The following is a 27,894-nucleotide window of genomic DNA, read 5'->3' as shown; positions in this document are numbered from 1 at the left end:
ATAGAGGGTACATACCTCAATATCATAAAAGCCATCTATGAAAAACCTACAGCGAATATCATTCTCAATGGGGAAAAACTGAGAGCTTTCCCCCTAAGGTCAGGAACGCGGCAGGGATGTCCACTATCACCACTGCTATTCAACATAGTATTGGAAGTCCTAGCCACAGCAATCAGACAACAAAAAGAAATCAAAGGCATCCAAATTGGCAAAGAAGAAGTCAAACTCTCACTCTTTGCAGATGATATGATACTTTATGTGGAAAATCCCAAAGACTCCACCCCAAAACTGCTAGAACTCATACAGGAATTCAGTCAAGTGGCAGGATATAAAATCAATGCACAGAAGTCAGTGGCATTCCTATACACCAACAACAAGTCAGAAGAAAGAGAAATTAAGGAGTCGATCCCATTTACAATTGCACCCAAAACCATAAGATACCTAGGAATAAATCTAACCAAAGAGGCAAAGGATCTGTACTCAGAAAACTATAAAATACTCATGAAAGAAATTGAGGAAGACACAAAGAAATGGAAAAACGTTCCATGCTCATGGATTGGAAGAACAAATATTGTGAAGATGTCAATCCTACCTAGAGCAATCTACACATTCAATGCAATCCCCATCAAAATACCATCCACTTTCTTCAAAGAAATGGAACAAATAATCCTAAAATTTGTATGGAACCAGAAAAGACCCCGCATAGCCAGAGGAATGTTGAAAAAGAAAAGCAAAGCTGGCGGCATCACAATTCCAGACTTCCAGCTCTACTACAAAGCTGTCATCATCAAGACAGTATGGTACTGGCACAAAAACAGACACATAGATCAATGGAACAGAATAGAGAGCCCAGAAATGGACCCTCAACTCTATGGTCAACTCATTTTCGACAAAGCAGGAAAGAATGTCCAATGGAAAAAAGAGTCTCTTCAACAAATGGTGTTGGGAAAATTGGACAGCCACATGCAGAAGAATGAAACTGGACCATTTCCTTACACCACACACAAAAATAGACTCAAAATGGTTGAAAGACCTAAATGTGAGACAGGAGTCCATCAAAATCCTAAAGGAGAACACAGGCAGCAACCTCTTCGACCTCAGCCGCAGCAACTTCTTCCTAGAAATATCACCAAAGGCAAGGGAAGCAAGGGCAAAAATGAACTATTGGGACTTCATCAAGATAAAAAGCTTTTGCACAGCAAAAGAAACAGTCAACAAAACCAAAAGACAACTGACAGAATGGGAGAAGATATTTGCAAATGACATATCAGATAAAGGGCTAGTATCCAAAATCTATAAAGAACTTCTTAAACTCAACACCCAAAGAACAAATGATCCAATCAAGAAATGGGCAGAAAACATGAACAGACATTTTTCCAAAGAAGACATCCAAATGGCCAACAGACACATGAAAAAGTGCTCAACATCGCTCGGCATCAGGGAAATCCAAATCAAAACCTCAATGTTCCCTGCGCTTCTGTCTCAAGGAGCCGGCCTTGTGCCTTTCCCTCCTCTGAGACTTGTATCAAGTCCTCTGGAATCCTGTTGAAATCCTGTTTTGCTGCATCCCCACACCTTCAAATGTCACCTGTCAATCAAAGTCGTGCTGAAATGTTACCTTTCCTGTGAGAGCTTGTATTTCCTCAGCTGGAAGTAATCTTAGCTCTTCTGGGTTCCTGTAACACCATGTCTCCCTGCTGCCTTCTGAAAAGAAAATGCACCCTATCTTGGGCAATGGTTATTTATGTGTGTGTCTCCTCTCCAGAACTCGCAGCTGAAAAGTAGGGGCCATCTTTGTATCCCAGGGGAACGAGCAGAGACACTGAAGGCAGAAGTGCCACAGCCTGGCCCCCTGCTGGCTTCCTGCTCCTAACACCCCTCCAGAAACAAATCCTACAGAAGGAATATATGCAACAAATGAAGGCTGCACTCAGTGGGTTCCTTGGCTGCTGACATAAGCTATAAAACTCAATCATGTCGTTTCTTTGCTTTATTGTTCTCTCGGTGCTATCTCTTTTTTACAGAAGTTTAAGAATGAACATGCACTTGTTCAGAGTAGAGTGGCCCGTTTTCATTCCAAAGCGGATCGACTGAGAGGCTAATGACATCTCCATTTAAAGGCCCTAATTGCGCGGCTCCTTCAGAGGCTCTGGGCGCGGTTCTGCCAATTTGTATTCATAATTTTGGATTATTCTTCCCAAAGAGGGCTTTTCATAATATAACAGCTTCTGGCTCCACAAAAATTGGATCTGTGCCTGATTTTAGTTCTCTTTTAATTTTTAACTGGAAAGAGCAGATACCAAGCTTATTTTTTTCAATCTTAAATATATATATATTCATATATATATATCCTAATATATATATATTAGGATATATATATATCCTAATGGCCATTGAGGGGTCTCCAAACCCATGGGAATATGTTGACCCCACATTCCGTTCTCTTAGTAGGTTCCCCCCTTCCGCACGTGAAAGACTCATGACTTACTGAATTGGTGAATCGACCAATAAATAACTACATGAATTAATATATGGATGAAATGTTGTGATGTCATAATCTCCCATAATGGGTAAAGAGGCAATTTTACAGAAACAGCGTGTCAGCATGGAAATATTTTCACCTCTGTGGAGAGAAACAAAGTGCAGGGGACAACCCAGTAAAAAAATATTTCAGTTAAAGAGGCAAAATAAATCACAGGCATTTTTGATACCCAGAAATGCCAATGTAGTACAAAAAGAAAAGTTTCCCCAACGAATTCCCTGTACACAAAGCAGAAAAAAGCCAATAGATTTTCATCCTCTCAGCAGGGCATAGACACGGCAAGAGCAAAACATGAAGACTATCCTTAATCTCTGGCACTATATACTCTAGTATGCTCCTACTAAAATACCTCCCCCCCACCCCGAATGAGATTGGCACTGTAAGGAACCAGAAGCTTCTATAAGCTAAGAGCATGCTATCATCTTAGCATATCATATGATTAAACCCTGCATCGGGGCGCCTGGGTGGCTCAGATGGTTAAGCGTCTGCCTTCGGCTCGGGTCGTGGTCCCGGGGTCCTGGGATCGAGCCCCACATCGGGCTCCTGGCTCAGCCAGGAGTCTGCTTCTCCCTCTGCCTCTCCCACTGCTCATGCTCTCTCTCTGTATCTCTGTGTCTCAAATGAATAAATAAAATCTTTAAAAAAAAAAAAAAAAAACCCTGCATCGACACAAACCATTATTTTTTTTTAAAGATTTTATTTATTTTGACAGAGAGAGAGGGACAGCGAGAGAGGGAACACAAGCAGGGGGAGTGGGAGAGGGAGAAGCAGGCTCCCCGCTGAGCAGGGAACCCAAATGTGGGGCTCGATCCCAGGACCCTGGGATCATGACCTGAGCTGAAGGCAGACACTTAACGACTGAGCCACCCCGGCACCCCGACACAAACCATTATTTATATCCGTTTCAATTTTTCTAATTCATGATACAATCTGTATTTGGAAAACAAATCTATATCACCTTTTATGCTTGAAAAATTTGTGGTGTCTCTGAATGTGTTTGATTTGAAAGCCAAATTACCCTAAGTGCAAAAAATATGTCATACTGTACTTTGGCAGAAAGTAAAATTACAAACAAATTGAGTAAAATGGACAGCAACCTTCTTCTTTAAAAATTTCAGGCATTTACCTAATACTTTCAAAATGTCATGTTCCTAGGCATTTTCTGAATGCTTTTGACCCAAGTTCATTTTGTAAACCAAAAACAAACAAAATATACCTACTATTCCATAAAGTCATCTTTATCTAGAAGAAGACCACAATTGGCAGGGACCATGAGCTGGATTTTATTTAAAGACTAAGTGGGTATGTCAGTAGCACTGGTAACTAAAATGACAGGCATTTTTATTCTGTTAGGTTGTGGTTTCATGCAAGAATTGTGTTTTCTTTTAAAAATATCTTGAGCGTGAGGGCGCCTGGGTGGCTCAGTCGTTGAGCGTCTGCCTTTGGCTCAGGTCATGATCCCAGGGTCCTGGGATTGAGCCCCGCATCGGGCTCCCTGCTCTGTGGGAAGCCTGCTTCTCCCTCTCCCACTCCCCCTGCTTGTGTTCTCTCTCTCGCTGTGTCTCTCTCTGTCAAATAAATAAATAAAATCTTTAAAAAAAAAAAATATCTTGAGCAGGATGTTTATTCTCCACCTTGACTTATTCCTCTACAAGTTAGCTACTGGTTACCAGCTAAGAATTGTTACAGATTTCAAATAGGTCAAGGTTCAACCTTCAAACATTGACCTCAGATATCTAAAAAGAAGATGAATCAAATGTCCTGCAAACTGCAGCTTTGACAAGTCATCCTAAACCCAACCACCCCAATCATTTATTTCATCAGGGTGTTGCTCGGGTATCAAGAGCCTATACTCTCACTGCTTACAAGATTCCAATCACTGCCCTGTCATTGATCTGACTCCAGGTTCTGCAGCACTGTCCGTGCCTTCAGGATGCCCATCCCAATCCAAATGCCAAGACTGAACTCTGTCCTCAACACTTCTCCAAGAAATAAATACGGACCTACCTAGGAAGCCAAATGGTTACAAGTTCAGTGTTAGTGATTAACAGAGGATATTCCCAACTGCCCAGTCATTGAATGATGAAAATGACCTTTATTGAGTACTAACTATGTGCCGGGCACTGCTTGAAGCACTTCCCATGTATGGTATCATTCAATCCTCACAAAACCCTGCTATGGGGGCACCTGGTGGCTCAGTCAGTTAAGCATCCAACTCTTAATTTCAGCTCAGGTCATGATCACACGGTTGTGAGACTGAGCCCCCTGTCGGACTCCACGCTGGGCGTGGTACCTGCTTGGGATTCTCTCTCTCCCTCTGCCCTTCCCCACCTGACTCTCTCTCTCTCTCTAAAAACAAAAGAAAACAAAACAAATAAACAAAAAACCTGCTATGATTTCCCGCCCCCCCCCCCGACAGATGCATAAACTGAGGCAGAAAACTATTAGGAAACTTATTTGATGTCCACAGGTATATGGCAGAACAAGGATTTGAAACTGGACAATCTGGCCCAAGTCCCCATTGTCAACTACCACATAGTGCTGCCCATGGTTATAAGATAATGTCTACATTATTGTACTATAATAGCATTGTGTGGTGACAGATGGGAGCTACACTTGTGGTGAGCATAGCATAAGGTATAAGCTTGTTGAATCTCGAGGTTGTACACCTGAAACTAATGTAATATTGTGTGTCAACTATAATCACATGGAAGGAAGGAAGGTAGGAAGGAAGGAAGGAAGGAAGGAAAGAATAGAAGGAAGGAGGGAAGGGAATGTCTACATCAGTGTGGTCCTTGTACCCACTGCATCAGTATCAGGGGGAGGAGCTTGGTAGAAATGCAGAATCCACAACTCAACCAAAGACCTACAGCATGAGAATCTGCATTTTAAGGAGATCCCCAGGAGAGTCTGATGCTCACAAAATCTGACTTGCACTTGTCTAAGTAACTCATTAATGACAAAAGATGCAGTACTAACTTCTGGCCACCATGCGAAAACCTCTCACTTTCATCTGAATAAAAGCTCCTACTCTTATCCTAAAATGACATACAGAAGCTACAAACTTAAGTTCCAAAATTAAGGAGAACCTGGGGTACCCAACCCTACTTTAGCTCAGCTGGCACAGGTGACCGGCAGAGAAGAGATCAAGGGCAGCTCTTTGCACATGGTGTTAGAATGGAAACCTCTCGACTGGTGCAGCACACAACCCGCCTGATAATAGGTGCTCGACCCATGTCTCTCTCTTGGCAGAAAATGTGAGATACTTGAAATTTCACTAGGCCAAAGTTAGAAACAGTTAAAGCTAATCTATGGTACCAGAAGGTAGGATATAGTTAACCTTGGCAAGGGTGGGGCCCAGTTAGGGATTGGAAGGGGCAACAGTGAGGGGGTGGTGATGGTGGTGGCCCTGGGTGTTGGTCATAATCCAGTCCTGATCTGGGTGCTCATTACATGAGTGTGTTCAATTTGTGAAAATTCACTAGCTGTAGAATTGGGATTTCTGAGTGCATGTTATATGGTGATAAAGTTTACATAAAAGAAATTACTATTTCCGTAAAACAGTCTCACTAATTAACAGATGCAACATAATAGGGTTTATAACTTAGTGTTAGGAATCACACGGTACACGTGGAAGTATTATTACATTTTCCAACAAAAAAGCAAGGTGTGCTCTCTTTTTAGGAAAACTGTTTATATGTTTTTACTGTTGGAAGCAGGAAGACCATCCTAGTTGTTTTGATTTTAACATTTTATTTTAGACTCACAAGAAACTGCAAAAAATAATAGACAGCTACCATGTACCCTTCACCCAGCTTCTCTGAATGCGAACTTAATCTTTCATAACCATACCGTATTGTCAAAACTTAGAAATTGACATTGGCACAGTACTACTTACTATACACTCTATTGAGATTTCAACAGTATGAATTTCTGCCTTGGCTACCAAATTCATACCTTGTGGCCCCCTCATAGAGTTACAAAAGAAACAAGGATGCATAAATGAATAAAATAAAAACATGTTGCTGAATTTTTGACTGTTAGACATTATTCTTTATATATATACATGGATTTATACATGCATACATAAGAATCTATATATACACATACATAGGTGTACATATCTGTACCTCTAAAGGTATATCTGAAATTGAAGAGCAAAACATTCATCAGGTGAACTTGCAAAGTAACTTTTCCTGTTCATGACACTGTCACGTAACTTGATCGTAGTCACTTGGTCCTACCACTTACCCAACTGCAATACTGGGATTGCTCTGTATCTTCTCCCCTCTTGCAGTTCCCTACATGAAATTACTAAACAGATTTCAGTTATCAGGAGTTAGGAATCACCAGATGGTCGCAGAATTTTAAGAGAATAGAAAATTATTGGACACACGGCTCAGGTACGCAGTTCATCCAAAACAAATCAAGAAAGGTATTTTTTAAAGCATTTTTTTTTTGGAAAAAACACAATGGCATTCGGCATGCTAACTGCTACTCCTCATCAAAATGATATTATAAAGAATTGCTAGAAGCACATGGGTATTTTTGCATCTGGAAGTTCTCTCTGAAGGATCCAGGAATCTGCAATTTCACCAGCGAGAACTTCCTACAAGTCCATTACCACTTTGGGAATTAAATGTTACCAAATCCAAGGGCGCCTGGATGGCTCAGTCGGTTAAGCGGGCGACTCTTGATTTTGGCTCATTTCACAATCTCAGGGTCCTGGAGATTCTCTCCCTCTGCCCCTCCCCCCTGCTCACACGGGTGCTCTCGCTCTCTCTCTCAAATAAATAAATCTTTAAAATAAATAAATAAATGTTACCAAATCCAAGTACATGATTTTGAGGGACACCTTCTCACTGTTCCCTGTACTTCTCCCTCCCCTCATCTATGTATGCCAAATTCTAAGTTACACACGGTTCAAAAAAATATCCACTTCCTCCTGAACATGCATCCCCTCATCCCAAAGGCACAAAGCTAGAGAATTAGAGTCTCCACCTCCTGCCTCAAATTCCAAGTTCCTTAGACTCAGCAGTATTGACATTTGGAGGCAAGAACTCTTTGCTAGGGGGTGGGGTGGGGGCATCCTGTGCACTGTGGGGAGGGGGGCAGCCTCCCTGGCCTCCACCCACCAGACGCCAGTAACACCCCACTCAGCTGTGACAACCAAAAATGTCTCCAGACACTGGAAGTGTCCGTTTGCCAGGTGGGGGCAAACCTACCACTAACATGGTATACCTCGATGTACCTTCAAAGAAAAACTCAGTCCTTTTAACAATAAACTAGAAATAGTGTGAAGTGACTAGAAATAGTATCTATCACTGATGTGAACGGACCCCAAATATATCCTAAGTTTTCCATTCCAGCATTAAAAAACTGTTTCCCTATCTTGCCTGTCAACCGATATATATAATAGAGCCTATAGCTGGAAGGCTTAAGAGCTTCAGAGAAGACTATCTTTTTATTTTATTAATTAACACACTGAGGTCCCCTGAAAAGGTAAGCATTTTTCCACAATCACCCAACCAGCTAAGCCGAGTACTTTCTAGTCCAGTTACTGTGGAGGGTCTCCTTGGCTTCTCCCACACTCTTACTCACATATTTAATAGGTAACCACTTTTTCGATAGGCCACAGATTACCTATTTATGGGCCATGAAGTCACAACCCCAGTCTTCCATACTGGTAAGCAATAGTGCAAAATTGTAGCAATAATACTAAGACATAAAAATGGCAACAGAACCAAAGCTAACAGTCAAACTTCACCCAGGGCAGGTCGGGGCCCCACTGGCAGTGGAAGGAACTGCGGATTGTTTTTAGAAGAAAAGGGAGGAATTGTGAGGACTCTTTTTAAGACTATTCTCAATAAGAAGGTAACACTCAAACTGGCGTTTGTATCAAAACTCCATCAGTAGTGCAGTTAGGGCCCCCGAATTCTGAACATAACTCCTTGTAAAGGCTGTACATCCTACGGAGCTATTGTGCTACTCTCGTCAATGAAATGGAAAACTTCTGTTCGGAAAAACGAGTCACAGAAAGGCCATTAGAGGCTATGCCTAGCCCTGTGCAAGGGACTGTAGAATACAACAGAAAGATAACTCCCAAGTAATTTCCCAACTGTTGGGTCATCCTCTGACCCTCGCCTTCATAGGGGAAGAAACAAGGAATGAGGCCCTAACCATGCATGGGTGCAGAGCTGGGACTGGAACCCAGATTCCCCGCTGGGAAGTCTGCTGCTCTTGGCTCTACATCTCAACTGCCTCTAGAGGTAGACTATATTTGTACTCCCAAAACTCTCCTGTTCGAGGCTATGGCGGAGGCTGCTTTGGCTCCTGGGATTCCCGTTCTCCTCTTCCTTCCGGAGGGCTAAGTTTTTCAGCCCTCTTTGTAGTTGGCCATGGCTGTGTGATTAACTCTGGCCACTGCAATGAAAGTGAATGTGCTAGTTCCAAGCCTGATCAACTGAAACTCTCCCACTTAGGGGCCTCACTGTTCTTGCCGACTCTGCTAGCTTAATGGAGACTCTACAGATCTAGAGAAAGGCGGATCCACCAGACAGAAGGAGCCTGGATTCCTGAACGACCACGTAGAGCTGGATCATCCCCATCCAAAATGTGCTGGCTAGGGATGTGAGCAGGAAATAAACTTTTATTGTATGACCGCTTCTGGGGGTTCATCCCATAGAAGGGCGATATAGACATTCTCTGTAGATTCCCAAGTACGGTCTCTAGCTTGTGTGGGGAAATCCAACAGGCTGGAATGCAGGATCGGAAAGCCCTTTCTACCTCTGCTCAAAGAGTTCACTGGCCAAGGGCTTTCCTGCTAGGCTCCCCTTCAGTGACACTCCTAGCGAGAGCAGACACTGAGGCAATAAACACTAGCTTCGCCTCACAAAACTATGGGAGACCCCATAATATCCAAGTGAACGCCTATTCCCAAACATTTTCTGTATGGAAGAATATGTGTAAACCAACAAGACAAGTAACACCTTATCATCACTCTGCCAATAGCAGTAACCCAAAAGTGAACCAATAATTTGTTGCTGAATTTACCAGTAACTCACACTAATAACCATGCTTCAAGATTTCACTTCCAAGCATCCCATCTGTCTTAGAAAAAAGAAGCTATTTGGAGCACTACACACTTTTTTATATTGTAAAGGGGGGAAAATAAGCTGTCATAATAACCAAGCTTAGTAAAATTACCAGTACTTAGTATTCTGGAGGAAATGTGGGAAAATTACAAGGTGCTTTTAAAGTCGTGCTTGAAATATTTTTTTCGTCTAAATAGATAAGACCTATGGTGTGCAGAAAGAGGGCAAGTGGTTAATTATATAGCCATCTAATTCAGTCTCACAAATCTGCTGTAGGCCACTCGGAACATATAATCACAGGAAATGCATCTCCCATGTTATTTCCAGAGGAAAGGATAAAACATGAAAACATGCATGGACAACCATGCCTACTTTATTTTAAAGTTTTAAATACACCCACAGAAGTCTTCTAATTAAGCAGAACCCATGCAAACGCAGAAGACTCTTATTACACTTCCTGGGCTGCTTTTTCCATCTAACAACGTGATTTGGTGACTATAAAAATCTTCACTGTTGGGGCGCCTGGGTGGCTCAGTCGTCAAGCGTCTGCCTTCGGCTCAGGTCATGGTCCCAGGGCCCTGGGATCGAGCCCCGCATCGGGCTCCCTGCTCCGCGGGAAGCCTGCTTCTCCCTCTCCCACTCCCCCTGCTTGTGTTCCTGCTGTCGCTATCTCTCTCTGTCAAATAAATAAATAAAATCTTTAAAAAAAAAAAAAAAATCTTCACTGTTGCGGCGCCTGGGTGGCTCAGTCGGTTAAGTGTCGGACTCTTGGTTTCGGCTCAGGTCGTGATCTCAGGGTCCTGGGATTGAGCCTCTGCATTGGGCTCAGGGCTCAGCAAGGGTTCTGCTTGAGATTCTCTCTGTCTCCCTCCCCGCCTGCCCCTCCCCCGCGCATGCGTGCGCTCTCTGGCTTGCTCGCTCTCAAATAAATAAAATCTTAAGAAAAAAAAAAACTTCAATGTTGATGGACTAGTAAAACACAGGATGAGAACCTGTTCTGTACCAGAGATTCTCAGATTTGGCGGCACATCATAATTACCTCAGGAGATTGAAAATCTCCTGCCACTCAGGTCACACCCCAGACCAGTTATACCACAGTCATCGGGAGCAGACCCAGCTATTTCTCAAGCTCCCCAGATGATGGCAACGTGCAGCCAAGGTGGAGAACTACTTCGTCTCTGATTACTCATACAGGCGGAAACCAAAACATGGGTGACCCTGGCTTTTCCACTCAGACAAGGTCAACAAGGCAACCTTTTCTTCTCCTGAAATATTTAGCCTGGTAACGTGAAGCATTGGGCCTTAATTCTCCTCTACTGAAAACTGCCTTGCTTTGCACCACAGCAACTCAGCCCGAGCTTATTTAGGAGACTGAGGGAGGAGAACAGCTAATTTCCCTCGTAGATCTCACAGTAGAAACTAGACTTAATACAACCCAACTGCATATTTTCCCATCTACATTTCCCTAATTCAGAACAATTTAAAATAATTGTCTCTGAAAAATTAGTTAAAGAATGCTTTTAAATCAACCAAACAGTAGCTTTAGGCATTCTCCAAGAACTATGGCATAATGAACCATCTCCTGAGATTCAAAAATTTGTTATGTTAAACTAATAGACAAACTCATTAAAGTCTTGTGGGAAAACAAACATACGGTAGCCCACACTTACACCTCACTTAATTCCAATCAACACCTGTTGTGGGGAGATGGATTTATTATCACACTGCATTTTTAGACCCATTAATATAGGACAGAATTGGAATAAAATGTTTGCGGGAAGCAGCTGCGGTGTGAAACAGCCACCCCCATCATGAACTGAGAGCGTGGGGAATATCTTGAGTCCCCGTGGCAACACCCAGGCCAGTCCTCTCTTCTGAACCCCCAGCTTCTAAATCCAGCTGCCTACGTAGCGTTCCCACTTGCATTTCGAACAGGCACCTTCATCTTGGCTCCTGATCCTTCCCTTTGGAAAGCTGTTTTTCTCAGTCTCGGTAGATGGCCTTTTTCTCCTTTCCGGAACTCAGGACAAAAGCTCAAGAGTCACCCAGAATCCCACCACTTCTCACTGCCGTGGCGACCCTGCCTTTGGCCTGAGCCAACGTTAGCAGTGAGTTGGACAGTTAGGGAGTCAGGGCCAGGGTCCCCAACGAGAAAATCTGGAGCCAGGACAGCTAAGATCAAACAGTACTAACATCCTGTTTTGCAGCTGAGGACTGCACTAACACTCTACTTTGCAGAAATGACTTCTGTAAAACGTCCTAAAATAAAACAATGAACCACAAAGCATTTGTCATCATCACAAGCAAGAGGCAGTTAAGACCTAAACCCCCAGATGTCAGCAAAAAAAAAAAAAAAAAAAAAAAGACCATCCTCACGTGGACATGAACCTAATAGGTAGACAGATGCATGACCAAAGCCCTGATTGGCACGACTCAGCACACCCCGTTTGCTTAAGATAGTTCCGCAAAAGAGCTCATAAAAACCCTAAACTTAGAAACTCCAATGGCAACCCTCTGGAGTCCCCTCCCTCTCCGGGAGCTTAGTACTCTTGCTCAATAAACTTTGCTTTGCTGCCTACCACTCTTCATCTGGTCTACCTCTTCATTCTTCGAAGCGGCGTGACCAAGAACCGCGGGCACTAAAGGCAGAGAAATCCTGCAACAGCAACACTGTCTTGGCTCCTGAATCAAGACGGTAGCTTCTCCCAGTGAGTAAGGAAAGGGCTAAGGTGCAGGCAGGGAGAGATAGGAGGCCCCTGACTCCCCTGAGGAGGCTCACAGAAATCCCAACTGTGGAGAAATACTGAGGTGCACAAAACCAGAGATGAGGGAACAGATGGGACCACCTGGCCCTAGATGTTAGGAAGTATTTTTTTTTTTTTTTGGCAGCTATGCTGTAACTACAGAAAATGACCAGACCTCAAAGAAAAAGTCAGTCCCTAAGGGTGTTATCAATAGTCCCTGCTCAGACCAAGATGGCACAACCATCTCAAGGCCAAAGACTCTCTGGTCGGTTCTCAATAAAAGACCGCCAGTGACAGCCCCCCGTGGCAACCCATTCGGGACCCCTCTCACTCTAGAGAGCTCTTTTCTTTCCTTTCTGCTCTCACCTTCACTTAATAAACTCTCACTTCACTTCACCCTTTTGTGTCTGCGAGATTCATTCTTCGACTGCGTGAGACGAGAACCCTGCAGTCCTGTAACACCAGCTACTTTACGCTTTGGCCCAAGCTGCCATCTTCCCAAGCCTGGGTCACTGGGGGACTTCCCAAATTGCTTCCCTGCTTCTGCCCTGGCTCCCTCTGTGACTCTCAAAACAGAAGCCAGCGTGGGCCCTCAGTAAGAGACATCAACCCATGTCACTCCAATGCCAACCCTCCACTGACTGCATTTCACTCAAGGTCAAAGAAGCCAGTCCTCAAAATGCTGACAAGGGCCTGGGGCTTCTGATGCCCAATCTCACCTTGGATCCCATTGCTTGTTACTCCCCCTCCCCCCGCCTCCACATCACTACTCCAGCCGCACTTGTCTGCTCGCTGACCTATGCCAGGCGCACTCTCGCCTGCAAAATCACCAACATCCAGGTCTACCAGGGACTGAGACGTTTCCTAGGATGCAGGACCTGAGGTGCTAAATACCAGTAAGGGCTGGCCAAACCTGGTCACCCACCCTACACCTCCGCTGGCATGCTTCTTCCCTCCTGTTAGGTCTTAGCACACTACCTGGATCTAAAACGGACTCCTCCTCTTCCCATCTATCCCTCTCCCATCTTCTTGCTTCCTTTTTGTCAGAGCCCTATCATCATCTACCATGCTCTACATTTAGTTATTTAGCTTCATTTCTGACTTCCTCCAATGGAAGATAAGCCCATGAGGGCTGTTTTTACTTACTGCTGTATTCCCAGAACCTAGACCAGTGCCTGGCACACAGTAGATGCTCAGTAATTATTTGCTGAATGAAATATTTGTTTATACTATAGAATAACATTCCAGGGAATAGTTATAATCCAAGACGACAACATTGTTTCTAGATGACAATACTGGATCAATGCTATTCCTTAATGATATTATTAAGAACTATAATTGGTAAGATTAGAAAAATCCAGGGCACATATGAAATTTAATGATTGTGGGAGAAAATAGACTTGAAATTTGAGCCAAAGTCTACACAGAAAGAACTGACTGAAAGGTAGGCATTTAGTGTGACATTAAGTGCATTTTGCTATTTGTTCTTGTGTTTATACGCATTAAAATCCATTTCTGAGAAGCACATGGAGATTTTTGTCCAAGCGTAATATAAGTTAATTATTATTATCTCTCCACCACCAACATCCTAATTACGTAAACAACTCACCCAAGCGGGAGGAGGATGTATAATACATTTTATTGTCATTAAAGACTGGTAGAATATCAGGTATAACGCATATGAGAAGCCACAATCACCTCATTTCACCCACAACTGGTTTCATAAGCAAATTTATTTTATTGCGAGGATATACTGACAGAGTCTGTTTTCCTCCCAAATAAATATCATTTTAAGAGGCAAATGTTTACTTTATGAAGATAAATGGGAACATTCCTAACAGCTTTCTTTTTTCTCCCTGTTATGAATATTGGCTTTGATTTCACTTTCTGGATATATTTTTCCATCAAGCATTCGAGACTTATAAAATTCAGGGCACACGCTGCTCATCAACCAGCACACAACCTCACAGTGTACAATCTCAAGCTCCTTCCACAACAGTGCATGTGTATTGCTACCCGAGCCACCGTATTCTGCACCCCGGGGCTCCCTGGACTAGCCCACACTTCTGCAGCTTAGACCATAATCTAATTCACTACATATATATAACCAAAGAAAGACTGGCAATCAAGCCCCCATTCTGCTTGGAACAGAGACTCAAACAATCCAAAGCTAGCACTTCCCATGCCAGCATTGTCTAAATCTCTGTTCTGAAGCTTGTTTTGAATCTATTTGTAAACTTCCACGGAGGGGTATGTACCTACCCGAGCAGTCTGGAGGTGCAGCACTCAATCTCTTTAGTAGTTCTCGTTTTAAAAGCAAATGTACAGGGGCACCTGGGCGGCTCATCAGTTAAGCATCCAACTCTTGGTTTTGGCTCAGGTCATGATCTCAGGGTCTTGGGATCAAGCCCCCACATCAGGCTCCCCGCTCAGTGAGGAGTCTGCTTGAGGAGATTCTCTCTCCCTCTCCCTCTGTCCCTCCCACTTGCACTATCTCTCTCTCTAAAATAAATGAATAAATCTTAAAAAAAAAAAAAAGCAAATGTACAAACTGACTACCCAGGTTTATACATTAGTCTCATGATCTGAAGTCTATTCAAGAGGGAGGAGCTTACTCTTGGAGAAATAACAAAATATGGATCTAGACCTTCTGGACTATAGCAAATTAATCAAGATTTAAAATATTACCCCAGGAGGTCTCGAGTGCCTGTTGGCCAAATCTCTACAAAGATCCAGGTGTCCGGTACTTCGGTCCGAATAGAGAATACCTACAGAAACACGCTAACAACAACAGCCCCAGTTCCTGAGCCTTTGTTGACTTCATTCCTTCCAACAGTCACACAGGGTGGGAACTAATTATCGCCCTTCTGCGGATACAGAAACAGGCTTGGCCAGAATAAGTTGCTTCCTCAATTCCTAAGCAGCACAGCCGCATCTCGAAGCCCACGGGTTTGTAGGCCTCCAACAGGACCACCACGTTGCCATTAATATGGATAATGGTAACAATGACAGTGCTTATTGCGGGCCAAAGAGTCTCCCAAGGATTCCCATGTGTTTAAACTCTTGTGCTCCTCACAACAACCCCAGAAGTTAGAGACTTTTCATTTCTATTTACAGAATATTAAATTATCTCAAAGCGATTAAGTGACACATCTAAGGCACATAGATGATAAGAGGAAGCTTCTACGCGAAGCCAGAGGTTGTCAAACTTTATCTGTAAAGAGACCAACAGAAAACGTCTTGGGCTTTGTGGGTCCTAGAGTCTGTGGCAGATAGCCCACCCTGCCACTGTCGTCCAAGAGCGGCCACAGACATTACACAAATGCAAGGGCATGGCCGTATTCCAATAACACTTTATTTTCAAACACAGGCAGGGGCCAGATTTGGTCCACGGGTTGGAGTGGACTTGGCTCTTACCCTAAACCACTATACTAAAGTGCTTCCTGAAACAATTTAGAAGTGGATATAATATCATTCACATGAGCAATGATTATTTCTCTGAGGGTTTTTTTGGCCACGTTTTATTAAGTAAACTAGACAAAAAAACAAGTAAGTTATACTGCTACAATTTAAAGGAATGAAAATCTACTATTTGGTATTTATAAAATTAATTTCATGATGGAAATCTTTTTCACATAGGTATATTGGCCTTGTCACTTCTGAATATACAAAATGAAAGCCACAACTCTACCGCAGAAGAAAAAATTGGGGAATGGCAAAGGTCTGGGTGTACAGATGATTCAGAAAAGGCAGAATGTTGATAATGGCTTGGGAAATGTTGTTCTGCTCTTCTGTTTACTTTAGGCATGTTCAAAATGTTCTCAGCAAAGAGTTAAAATCATGAAAACCTTACTTATTGTTGAATACAATGTGCATGGTACCCAAAGTTCCTTGGGGGCGCTCTGTCTTTCTCCTGACCTCTTGTTGGAATAAGCTATTCAGATTTTGTATCACCAAAAGAATCTGCCATTCCTTGGGTTCTGATAGCCTCTTTCCTAAATGTCAGGTCCTGCTGGTAGGCACTTGGGCAGGAAAGATGCACTGGCGGCATTTTAAGAGGATGCATATCACCAGCTTTTGAAGTCAGAGGTTCTATAAAGCATCAAAACAATGTTGCTTTTCTTTTCCCTTAAATCAATAAAACCCAAGGAATCAGACAGAATTTACAGCTTTGTATATTTTGTATTCTATGCATGTCATCTTTAATGATTCTGAAATACAATTTTCATGGATTTTTACGAAGTAAGGCATCTTTGTTCTCCTTTGGGGTGTGAGGGTGACGAACCATCATCTGTGGTCCTGTCCAGGCTCAAAATCTCTATCCAGGTCGTCTGCAAGAAGCTCAGGTCAGATCAGCAAATATTTACTCAGCATCTACTATGTTCCAAAAACTACCACGTCAGATCCCAGGATGTGCTTCCCTGCCCTCAGGGAACCAACTCTTGGCAGGAGACACATAAATACAGATTCTGTGTACCAGTGTAAGTAAAAAGAGAGGGAGAAGCCCAGGGTGTGAGTAGAAGCACCAGCTTCAGCAGAGGCATAGAGGAGTGAAACAGCACAGCATATTGGGAGAACAGTTTGTTAGCACAAGAGCATAAAGGGCAGTGCTAAGGGTACAACAAGAGGCTGAAGGAGAGGCATGGAGAGAGAGGTCATTCACAGCCTTCCAGGCCATGCTAAGGAGCCCACATCAGTACAGTAAGGGGTCACTGATGAGTGAACAGGGAACAAGTGCACACAGCTAGCATTTCAGCTAGAACATTCTGCTACTGGTGTGGATAATGGATTTGAAGGAGGCAAGATTAACAGTGAGAACATCAAGAGCTCCTGAAATCAAATCCAGTGAGGAATAATGAGACAGAACTGGCCAGTGGATGGTCAGAAGTTGAGAGAGCTCATTTTAAGTTATATAGATGAGGGGTGCCTGGGTGGCTCAGTTGATGAAGGGTCTGCCTTCGGCTCAGGCCATGATCCCAGGCTCCTGGGATCGAGCCCCACGTCGGGCTCCCCACTCAGTGGGGAGTCTGCTTCTCCCTCTGCCTGCCACTCTTCCTGCTTGTGCTCTCTCCCTCTCTCTCTGTCAAATAAATAAATAAAGTCTTAAAAAATTTTAAAGTTATATCGATGGGGTAACAATGGTCAAGGAACCACAAGAATTGATGGTTACCACTAGTTTTCTGTGTTGGGTGACTGGATGGTATCACCTACTATGAGAATACAGAAGGAAGGACATTCTTAGGATGAAACTGGAGACGCACCTTTTGGGAGAGGCTGAGTTTTAGGCATCTGGGATATACGCACTAAGCACCTGAACTTATCATTCTGCAGCTTAGGTATAGAGACTTAGATTTTGGAGTCATTAACATACAGGTGTGGCTAAAACCACAAAAGGATGAGGTCGCTGAGGGAATGCATGTTGACTAAGGATAAAAAGCCAAGGTCACAGCCAGGAAACACCCATATCCAAGACACATATATGAGAAGAATCCCACGAGTACAAAGATTCCACATAGAAGTGTAACTCTATGGCATTTACCTTTCTCTGTCTGACTAGATTTACTCAGCATATTGCCCTCTAGGTCTGCTCATGTTGTTGTAAATGGCAAGATCTCATTCTTTTTTTGAATGGCTGAGGAGTATTCTATTGTATATACATACCACATCTTCTTTACCCATTCCTCTATCAATGGACACTTAGGCTGTTTCCATATCTTGGCTATTGTAAATAATGCTGCAATAAACACAGGGGTGCATAAATCTTTTAGAATTAGTGTTTACATTTTCTTTGGGTAAATACCCAGTGGTTGCGTTGGGGGGGGGAGGCAGGGTGGAAATGGGCAAAATAGGAGAAGGAGATTAAGAGGTATAAACTTCTAATTACAAAATAAAGTCACGGGGATGAAAATACAGCATAGGGAATATAGTCAGTAATATTGTAATAACACTGTATGGTGATAGATGGTGACTACACTAAGGGCAGTGAGTGCTGTGTAATGTATAGAATTGTCAAATCACAATGTTGTACACCTGAAACTAATATAACACTATATGTCAATGACACTTCAATAACAAAAACGTTTTTGGGGCGCCTGGGTGGCTCGGTCGGTTAAGTGGCTGCCTTCGGCTCAGGTCATGATCCCAGGGTCCTGGGATCGAGCCCCGCATCGGGCTCCCTGCTCGGCGGAGAGCCTGCTTCTCCCTCTCCCTCTGTCTGCCGCTCTGCCTACTTGTGCTCTCTCTCTCTGTTAAATAAATAAAAATCTTAAAAAAAAATAAATAAATAAAAAATAACAAAAACGTTTTTTAAAAAGAGTAACCAAGAAGCAATACTCAGAGACGAAAACTGAGTGGTAAAAACTCATTTCTCCTTTGTGTCTCCCCTTAGGTCTCACGCTATTACCACGCTTACAACACTTCTGACACCAGACGTGTGGGGCCTTTGCCCCATCGAGCAATTCAATGCCAACTGTGCGTCCTACAATTTCACTCAAATCCGACACTATCTATCTAGAGATGGCATCAGATCGCACAGGTTAAGACTCAAAGACTGCCCCCTGGCCATCCAGCTACAGATCAGAGGTTCCCGTGAACTCCTCCCTCAGGTTTAATGAATTGATTAGAGTGCCTCACAGAACTCAGGCGAACAGTTCACTTCCTATATTACCAGTTTTTTAGTAAAAGGATACAACTCAGAAATGGCCAAATGGAAGAGACGAAGAGAACAAGGTCTGGGAAGGGTGGGGGGCCACACTTCTTCCACGTGCGCCACTCTCCCTGCTTCTCCGAGTGTCCACTGACCTGAAAGTTCCCCAACCTCTTAGTTTTGAGACTTTTCTGGAGGCTTCAGCACGTAGTTATATCAATCATTCACTCAATGCGCAGCCTCTGTATAGAGAATGCAGAGTAGGGTTGACAGTTCCAAGCTTCTGATCATGCCTTGGTGTTTCTGGTGAACAGTCCCCATCCAGTAGCCCACCAAGAGTCACCTCATTAGAACAAAAGACATTCCAATCACCCAGGAAATTCCAAGGGATTGAGGGCTCGGTGCCGGAAGCAGGGACAGACGTCAATGTATATATTACGTATTATTTCACAGAAACCCAAGAGAGTGAGGTGGGGGCACAGAAATAAAATGAACTGAGCTGCAAGGAGGCTGTCATGTGATCAGAGACAATAATTCCTCCCTTGCGGGGCTGTTGTGAGAGTCTGAGGTAACAGGCATGAAGCACGTTGCCTGGGAATGGACTCAATACCTGGTAGCCACCATCCTCCACTTCCTCATCAACATCAAGCCCCTGGAGAAGGTGAGAGGGCATGGAATCAGGAATACAGAAGGAGGGGTAACTTCAAAAAATGGAAGGGACACCTTCTCTGAAACTGGAGGGAAGCATGTATGGAGGTTTTTCTAAGCAGAAAAGATCACAAGAGTATAAGCAACAACCACTGACTTCTCTTATGGCCGCCGGCACAGTGCAAAGATAACTTTAAGTGTTTTCTCATGTACTCCTTAAAATCCTTCTTCAAGGTACGTGAAGCAAGCATTAGGATTTCCTTTGTTTCAGGTGAAGAAATGACTCAGAGCCTAAGTTCTTTTCCAAGGTCATAAAGTTAATAAATACTAGAGTCAAGACCAGAACCCAGGTTCATCTAACCAAAAAACAAGAACAAAATCTCATGTTCTTTCTAACACACCTGGCAGATTAGAGGCACCATCTCACCTGATTTTGTTTTACCTTAACACTTCTCATGCTTCAATGGGCAAAAACCACAAGAAGAAAAAAATATATCAAAGCAAATGAAAGATTTATTCTGACTTCCATGAAGCTGGAAATAGCAAGATAATGAAATAACAAGAGCAGTCTTTGGCCTCGAGCATCAATACACTGAAAATGATTCAAGAATCAAAGCATGACCATTTTTTTTGGTGTTAGGAGGCACAGGAACGAGTAAATCACATACCTAGAATTTGTAAGATGGTAGAAAAGGGGAAAAAAAAACAAAACAGAACCCACAAATGCGATAAAACCTAAAATAACATTTTCAACCAAGAGACTGCCCTCATCTAGGCACGCGGGTCTTGAGGATTTGCAAAGAAAGGTCATAAAGCCAAATGTTGGTGAAACAGAATGACTTGTAAGCACCAAACAATTACAGCGTAAAGAAAATGAAAATGTTGGCAAGAGACACCTCAGCAGTAAAACCAAGTAAGAAACATCTACGATGAAGAGTCATTTCAAGTAGTATGATAATTAAAATTTAAATGAGAAACCGGGTGGTATTTCTAACATTTGGCAGTGAACATCTTTTCTGGGAAATATTTTTACAGAGTTACCACACCTCGGTCATTAAATAAATGAGAACACTGAGATAACAATTTGATTTCATCAACAGTAGTGGAACAAAGACTCAGAGAATTAAGAAGAATTGTGGGATAACCTATAATATCAAAGGACACTAACAGGCCATGAAAGGGTTATAAGTGTGCAGAGCTATTTAACTGGAGCTTCCTTTTTTTTTTTAAGATTTTATTTATTTACTTAAGAGAGAGCGAGAGCAAGAGAGAGAGCACAGAGAGGGAGAAGCAGACTCCCTGGTGAGCAGGGAGCCTGACGTGGGGCTCGATCCCAGGACCCTGAGATCACGACCTGAACTGAAGGCAGACCCTTAACTGACTGAGCCACCCCCATGCCCCTTACCTGGAGATTTTTAACCAGATTTTTAACCAGAAGAAGTGGCCTAGGACAGTCGGAACCTCTGGGTCTGTACCTTCTGCCACAAATAACCTCACCCCATTACTGGATTCTGCATTGGTCATGACACGAAAAGGCTCGAACTACTGACATATACACAAATAGAGGTGCTGACTTTTATGAACAGGCCACCTTTACAGGACCTGCTTGCGACTGTTTCCTGGTCATAGGCCTTTGAGATCATCCCAATGACAAGGTTAATCAAAGGAACACCTGCCAGAGGGCCCAAGGCTTACAGTCACTCAGTTGCACTTGATTCATTGCAATCCTTGGCCTCACCCCCACCCCAGGCAGTGATGAGCACAGGTCCTGGTCACCTGCCCATGGACCTAACTAGTGTACAGGAAATCCTGGCTGGATTCTTGGGGCATAGGTTCCAGCTGTGTGTAGCTGGTGATATGTGGGCCTGGTCCTATCGACTTAGGTTCTCCCTTCCTCTCCTATTTCTGGGGAGGGGGCCTGGCTGGGGCAGCGACATCTCTGGATAAAACATGGATAGCATCTGAGATTTGTGCTGCCAACATCCCCATGGAGCTTGTCAGGAGCACTGCAGGGGTTTGGGTTAGAAATCCACAAAAGCCAACCCCCTCGGAAATCTCACATTGATTATTCGCCCACATTTCATTCACCCTAGGGGGCCACCCCGTAGCGTGATAGTCAAGCACATGTAATGATAACTGGCCACCTGGCCTTGGTATTGGCATCTGACCTCTAGATCTAGCCTGTGCACCTGGTGATGTCAGGTTGCTGACCCAGCCCACAAGGACAGGACCTGGCTTTCAGCTTCAAGAAGCAAGTCCCCACAACATGGGCAATGCCTGGACCAGTACCACTGCCCATGATTTTGCCCTGTGTCCAGCCCTCTGCATCCATCTCACAAAATAAAGTCAACAGGATAAACACCCATGTGCAGCTTGGCCACTCTGATGGACACCAAAGCAAGAAAGAGACGTCTTTCCTCTATCTGCAAACCAGTTACCTTGATGAACAGGCATTCAATTGCATGGCCAAATTCTCCCTTTTAACTAGACTGTTGAATAACATTTCATTTTGCATACCTAAATATTGGAAATTTAATTTTTTAACTTACAAAGTACTTAAAAATAAAGAGACAGGATAATTATATATCCATCGAATATGTGAATTCTTCAAAGAAAAGCCTGCGTTATCACAGAAATCCAACTGAATTGAACTGATATTCCAGAAACACAGTGCTCCATTAAAATATTTCCCACACTCTAATAACAGAGATGATAGGGCAGTTGATAAATCATGGCCTATAATCAGACAATATTTCTTTCTCAAGACTCTAACCATGCAGTTGTCCTATGCCCCCCTTTCTTGTGCCACCCCCACATAAATGTTCTCTTGGCAAATAGGACTTGGGCCTAAAAATAGCTCCATCTTTCCCCTTTTGCAAGTTGAGCAGAAAACTCTGACAATTCTTCTTTGTCCGTCTATCTTGTGCCTAGATGCCATCCCCTGGCCCAGCCATGCCCCTTTTCATGACCTGTACATTGGTCATCCCAAATCTTATCCCTAAGTTCCGCTTTCTTTTCTGATCTCAAGACCCAATGTTGGATGGAAAACAAGTTACCAAACATCAACATTGTGGCTTACTTCTGCCTTATTTTACTTAAAGAAGAAAATGAAGTGCTTTTGGCTCATCCCAGGAAGGACAATGCTGAAAACTGCATGCGTGTGGCAGTCCAGAGCTGGAGCAGGACAGGGCCTGGATCTCAGTGCAGGGGAAGGTACTGAAGAGTCCTGGGAAGAGTAAGAGTAAGGACGGAGCTAAAAGTACCGTGATGGGGTGGCTCAGTCAGTGGAGTGGGCGACTCCTGATCTCAGGGTTGTCCACGTTGGGTGTAGAGGTCACTTAAAAATAATAAAATTTAAAAAGTAAATAAATTTTAAAAATGAAAGTACTGTGATGTATGGAGTGCAGGGAACCAATTGCCAGAGGAGTCTGCAGGAAGGATCCAGAAAACAGTGGCACAAAGGGTCTTGAGGAAGAAAGACATGGCTGACCAATCTGGTAGGAAGGCAGAAAAACAAGGGGGTTAGAAAACGATTGATCTAATGTTAGATCTTCAAGATCTATCTTCAAGTTTGCTAAATAAATGCCTTGTGTAAGTAATTATTGTTGATGTTATCAATAAAGCGGGACTCTCTTCCACACTTGAGAACATGCAGAAGAGGAGCAACACAGCACACAAAGACAAGGAGACAAACACTCTCTTGAACGAATTCAGCAGCAGCAGAAATTCAGACCGAGATGAGCAGAACACAATTTGCACGCCTGCCTCCCCACCACCAGTCCTGCCATCAAGAATCCCAGACACTGGGAAGGCGGTGGCCTCCAACTGGGTGTTAATTTCATCTGGATCCCAAAAGCGAGTTGCCTTGGGGGCCTTCCACGTTATACCAGTATGTTCCACTGCCCACTGGGCATCGTCATCCAATGTCTCACAGACACGCATCTTGTCATCAGTCTCAGAACTAAACTAATGGTCTTGGCCCCAAGCCTGTCTGTTTCCTATCTTGCTAAAAGGCACCAACATCTGCCTAGGTGCTCATCATGGCCTCCTGGCTAGAATTTTCCTCCTCACATCTTGTAAGTTGGAAGAGTTCTGTCGATTCTAACATTTTGTTTCTCTACTTTCTGTACTTCTTTTTTTTTTTTCTACTTTCTGTACTTCTCTTCCTCCAAAACCGAAATCATTTCTACAAGCCTACAACCTGGCTCTCTACCAGCCACTCCTGCCTTGGCCCAATCTAATCTTTTCCAAGAAAAACTTCACCAGCATATTTTCTATATTGTATCTATAGATTGTATCTATATATTATATAGATTGTACCTATATATACATACATATATTGTATCTATATATAGTACATATATAGATACAATATAGAAAATATTATATACAATATAGAACACACCCATATATATTCTGACTCTACACTCGTTAATACTGAACTGATAGGGAATCCGAACTTACTCCTTCATGGTGAACCTCCCTCTCTGGAGAAAGGGGGGGGAAAAACTTATTCACATGCTCTCCTGATAATATTACCTTGTTCCCGTAGTACACTCTCTAGTTGTTATCTCCTAGTAGAAAATCTCTTGTGTTTTGTTTGCTGGAAAAGATCTTTTACTTCAACCCATCCTTGAGAAAGTGTTTCTGGACCTAATTATTGGTATGGAGTGCCTCCCTCCCTCCATCTGTCTCTCCCCCCCAAGCACTCAGAAGATATTATTACACTATACACACATGTTCCAATTACTTTAACTAAAAATATGCTTGGAATAATTCTGTCCATTTGAAAAAAGATCATCTTCATTTTTACAGGAGAAGTAGCATCAATAATTAATATCCATTGCTTTTAGCAGAGGGTAATGACATACGTGGTATATTTGACTTCAAGACACAGCTTCTTAACTAGGCTCATAGAAATCACAAGGGTATAAAATTCATGACACTTTAAAAATATCTTATTAAGAACATTGACTATGTTTTAATTATAAGGACCACAAATGATTATGAAAATTAAAATGAAATATTCATAGAAGTCAGGGAGAGGCAGACCTTACCCAAAGCTTTCTACAATATCTAAGCTAAGTGGGAAACACCTCTAGTGATGGATAACCCTCTTGCTGTTTACAGCTGAGCTGTAAGAAGGCGCATCCTCTGGTTAACTCACTGTAGCTCCCCCTCCTCTGATTTCTGTTCTACCTTCCAGAGTCCCAGCTAGAAGCCTACACCTTCACCTTCATCCAGATCATAACCCTGTCCTGGAAGAACGTTCCCATATTGCCAAATGTCTTGTTTGTATCTGCACCTCGCCTCAAACAAACAAACCAAGAATGGAGACCCCTTACTTAATAGGACATTATTCTGTGTCTTTCCCACTCCAACTGTTCTGTCCTCTGGATGCTCTCATAGATAGCTGAAGTCTCTCAGATCTGGCAGCCTTAAGCCCTCCAGGAATCTCAAATATAATTTGAAGTCCTTTATATATTATTCAAAGTCCTATTTATAAAGATTCCCTACCCTTGAACGCCCTATCTAAACTAGTGAGATGCACTTTCTTTCTGTCATGCATTAAAGACTTGACTCACACATGCCCTCCAACATCAGTTTGACCAGGTGAGATTTCTGTGCTTTGATATACTGAACACACCTGAGTTTTTTTCCTCCCAGTACATATGCTTTTCCATATGTCTGATCTTAATTTCTTTGGGAGTAATTAACACATACATAAATTCAATCATATGTAAATTTATGCACATGACCTTCACATTTTCCATGTGACATTTTCGAATTCACAGATTCAAGAGCTTCTGCGAACACCATCATCTAAAATCTCTTTCATTTCCTCTCGCTAAGGTAGAAGAATCAATACCAGAGATTGGAATCATTTGAAATGAAGAAAGAGTCTCATTTATTGAAATATTATTATTGCTTCTGGCATTCAAAGAATGCTTAGGGGACATACGCTTACTGTGTTCTTCTTCCTTTATCTTATACCTCCTTCCTTAGTAACAGACTATTTCTCATTGCTCAAAATCTCATGTCCATTTTCATACGTGGGAGCCAGTGTACTCAATGGTTCAAGCAAACACATTTCCAAAATGTCAGGCCACTGGATGCCTAGAGGTTGTGTGTACCCCGGATAAAACGGTGCCCTGCTAGTCCAGATCCGGCGGTCCTAGTCACAGACCCCAGCAAACCATACTTCACACACAGTCACTAATTTTTCTGAGCCCACGTGCTTACCTACAAAATGGGTAGACGTACTGCTGTGTTGCTCTGTCTCAGGTAGCTTCTGACTCACGCTATAGAGAATTATCTAAACTTCTGGGCTCCTCTGACTCTTAAGAACGGGGTTTTCTACAGAGCTCACATTTACTGAGGGTGTAGTATGAGCCCCGAACAAATGTTTTTGAGTAAGATTTCTTTTAAGCTTCACACCAACTTTATTAGTTTGCTTCTATTTTTCCTCCGCTTTGCAAAGAAAGTGAAGCTCAGAGAGGTTGGCCACTTTGCCTGACGTTCCACAGCTAACAAAGGAAAAGATGAGAATGCAATCAAGGATTCTTGTCTACAGCTTCTGCTCTTACCATTAGCCGCACAGCCACACGAACCTGGCGATGTTGGTGTCAGTGCTTGTTACCTCTCTTTTATTCCCCAAATATATGTGCCGACCGGCTATCTTAATCCACGTTCTCCAGTAGCAAGCCCTGAAAGGAGGGCTTGCATGCAAGTGACCATATAGGCAGTACTCCCTAAGAACATTTGGGGAGGAGGGAGGAGGAGCAGCATGGGGAAGGGCAGGAAGCTGAGAAGGACAGCCCCCAGGAGAGCTTTCCTGCTTAATCACAGGTAACCTCAGCCTGATTCCCACAGGGGACTCTGGTGTGTGAGCTATACCCACCAGCCAGTCATTGGTCCAGAGCTACATGTTTGTGTGTAGGTCATGGAGGGAGGGGCATAAACTCCCAGGTACTCCCAGCTTTCTATTCAATCAAGCCAGGTGCGTTCAACGTGGGCTCTAGGGCTCAAGAGAAAATCACCAAGGAAGGGTTAAAGGAGGGGCACCTGGCTGGCTCAGCTGGTGCAGCCTGTGACTCGATCTCAGGGTTGTGACTTCAAGCCCCACATTGGGTATAGAGTACTTCAAAAAAAGATTAAAAATAAGAAAGACAGGAAAGAGAGAGAGAAAGGAAAGAAAAGAAAAGAAAAGGAAAGAAAGAAAGGAAAGAAAGGAAAGAAAGAAAGAAAGAAAGAAAGAAATATAGATAGACAGATACAGATAGATGGATGGATGGATGGATGCCTGGGTGGCTCAGTTGGTTAAGCGTCTGCCTTTGGCTCAGGTCATGATCCCAGAGTCCTGGGATCGTGTCCCATATTAGGCTCCTTGCTCCGTGGGGAGCCTGCTTCTCCCTCTACCTGGCATTTCCCCTGCTTGTGCTCTCTCTCTCTCTCTGATAAATAAATAAATCTTTAAAAAAAAAAAAGGAAGGAAGGAAGGAAAGAAGGAAGGAAGAAAGGAAAGAAGAAAGAAAGAAAGAAAGAAAGAGTTAAAGGAGGGCACAAACATAGTGAACAGCCTATGAAGGGACCAGGCAGACCCTGACATTGTCTGTCCTACCTAGAACCACCGACCATTTTCCCAGCTTCCCTGTGGATGACACCTGCTCCATGCTCTTTCATCAATTGGGTCTCCTAGGTCTTCAAGGGAACTGGCAGAGACTGTGATTCATTAAAGGGCATTTCTGAACATCAGGCAATTTTACCCCATCTTAAATGCCATTAGTAATGTTTGGCATTGTTATTCTTTTCATGGCAGATCAGCACTCACAGTGAGGCCAGTTTTAAACGGGAACAGCAAAACTGTAGCTGGGTGATTTGGTGTCCAGCAGAAGACAGTGGGAGGGTAGGCCTGGAGCCTAGCTGGACTCTCCAAGAGCAAGAGAACAGAAGGGTGAAGGTCAAGGGGCTCTTGGCCAACACAGGTCTAGGTGGGGATATCTTACCTGAAGCATGAAGAACTAGATACAGCATATACTTTCCGGATTCTCCATCGGCAATTCCACAACCCTCACACGAGGTGTGCTGTTTCATCCAACCCTGCTACTTTAGATTTTTTTAATATTTTGCTTTCTTTTTTAAGTAGGCTCCACTCCCAACATGGAGCCCAACATGGGGCTTGAACTGACGACCCTGAGATCAAGACCTGGGCTGAGATCA

The 27,894-nt window shown here is 43.2% G+C and overlaps 1 protein-coding gene across 4 annotated transcripts in view; it reads right to left on the bottom strand.

Annotated features, from left to right (window-relative positions):
* FRMPD4 (FERM and PDZ domain containing 4) overlaps nt 1-27,894 on the bottom strand; it is an 836,952-nt gene that overhangs the window by 408,198 nt on the left and 400,860 nt on the right. The gene's annotated exons all lie outside the window — the stretch shown is intronic.

The sequence above is a fragment of the Phoca vitulina genome, unplaced genomic scaffold, assembly GCF_004348235.1.
Source record: "Phoca vitulina isolate PV1807 unplaced genomic scaffold, GSC_HSeal_1.0 scaffold60, whole genome shotgun sequence".
NCBI lineage: Eukaryota > Metazoa > Chordata > Mammalia > Carnivora > Phocidae > Phoca > Phoca vitulina.
This window is presented reverse-complemented; position numbering and strand designations above follow the sequence as displayed.